This window comes from Sarcophilus harrisii, chromosome 1 (genome assembly GCF_902635505.1).
Source record: "Sarcophilus harrisii chromosome 1, mSarHar1.11, whole genome shotgun sequence".
NCBI classification, from domain to species: Eukaryota; Metazoa; Chordata; class Mammalia; order Dasyuromorphia; family Dasyuridae; genus Sarcophilus; species Sarcophilus harrisii.
This window is the reverse complement of record NC_045426.1, coordinates 493,314,214-493,316,331: the sequence shown is the minus strand read 5'-3', so window position 1 is coordinate 493,316,331 and position 2,118 is coordinate 493,314,214.

The window sequence follows — 2,118 nt, the reverse complement described above, 5'->3', positions numbered from 1 at the left end:
TTTTCCCAATTTATTGTGAAGCTTTTTTTTTTTTTCCTTAGGGTTTTGTTGTTGTTGTTAGAAGTGGAGATCTGTGTTTTCTTTTGTAACATGACTTTTATGGAAATGTTTTGCATAGTGAAGTTGTGAATGAATCCAACCATTCTGGAGAGCAATCTGAAATTATGCCCAAAAAGTTATCAAACTGTGCATACCCTTTAAGGATCCAGCAGTGTTACTACTAGGCTTAATATCCCAAAGAGATACTAAAGAATGGAAAAGAACCAGTATGTGCCAAAATATTTGTGGCAGCCCTGTTTGTAGTGGCTAGAAACAGGAAAATGAATGGATGCCTATCAGTTAGAGAATGGTTGGGTAAATTGTGGTATATGAATGTTATGGAATATTATTGTTCTGTAAGAAATGACCAGCAAAATGAATACAGAGAGGCTTGGAAAAACTTACATGAACTGATGCTGAGTGAAATGAGCAGAACCAGGAGATCATTATACACTTCAACAACAACAATACTGTATGAGGATGTATTCTGATGGAAGTGAATATTTTTGACAAAGAGAAGATCTAATTCAGTTCCAATTGATCAATGATGGACAGAATCAGCTACACCCAGAGAAGGAACACTGGGAAATGAATGTGGATTACTTACGTTTTTGTTTTTCTTCCTAGCTTATTTTTACCTTCTGAATCCAATTCTTCTTGTGCAACAAGAAAATTGTATGGTTCTGCACACATATATTGTATCTGGGATATACTATACTGTTTAACATGTATAAGAATGCCTGCCATCTAAGGGAAGGGGTGGAGGGAGGGAAGAGAAAAGTAGGAACAGAAGTAAATGCGAGGGATAATGGTGTAAAAAATTACCTATGCATATGTTCTGTCAATAAAAAGTTATAAAAAAAAAGGAAATGTTTTGCATAACTTTATATGTGCCTTCTCAATTCAAGGTATAAGTGGAGTGAGAACAAGAGTGAGAATCTGGAACTCAAAAATTTTAAAAACAAATGTAAAAAATAGTTTTATATGTAACTGAAGAAAATAAATATAGTAAATTAAAAAATAGATTATTGACCTAAGCTTCCTTCACCTAAATTTTTTTTTCTTATTCTATAAGATAATCTCTTGGTAGTTTATATGGCACTGAATAAGTAAGTTAAATTAAGTAGTATTGTTGTTTTTGTTATATTAGGATGGCTTATCTATGAATAATATTACTCTAATTATTTAGGTATTTATTTTTTCTGGCTATATATGTATGTTAATTAAAAAACATTTCTTTATGAATCATGTTGGAGGAGAAAAATCAGAACAAAAGTGAAAAATCACAAGAGAAAAAAAAAACAGAAGAAAAGCATGGCACATGTTGATTTACAGACATAGTTCTCTCTCTGGATGCAGATGGTGTTTACTATCCAAAGTTTATTGAGATTGCCTTGCATCATTGAACCACTAAGAAGAGCCAAGTTTTTCATAATTGATCATCGCACAATCTTGCTGTTATTGTGTACAGTGTATTCCTAGTTCTGCTTGTTTTGCTCAGCATCAGTTCATGAAAATATTTCCAGTCCTTTCTAAAGTCAGCTTTTCATCATGATTTATAGAAAAATAATATTCCATTATTTTCATATATTATAACTTATTCAGCCTTTCTCCAATTGATGAGCATATACTCATTTTCCAATTCTTTGACAACACAAAAAAGAGCTGTTACAAACATTTTTGCATGTATTCCTTTTTCCTCTTATGATTTCCTTGGGATACAGACCCAATAGTGGCAGTGCCGGGTCAAAGAGTATGCAGTTTTATAGCCCTTTGGGCATAGTTCCAAATTGCTCTCGAGAATGGTTGGAGTTTGCTGTCTTCTTCTTGAAACTCATTCAATTTCTTTACTAGGAATTTGAATGCTATATTATTTGGTACATATATGTTAGGTATTGAAATTATTTTATTATTTATGGTACTTTTTAATAAAATGTAATTTTCTTCCTTATTTCTTTTAATTAGATCTATTTTTTCTTTTGTTTGATCTGAGATCAAGATTACTCTTCCCTCCCCCCCTTTTATTTATGTCAGCTGAAGCATAATAAATTCTGTTCTACCCTACTTACCTTTACTCTG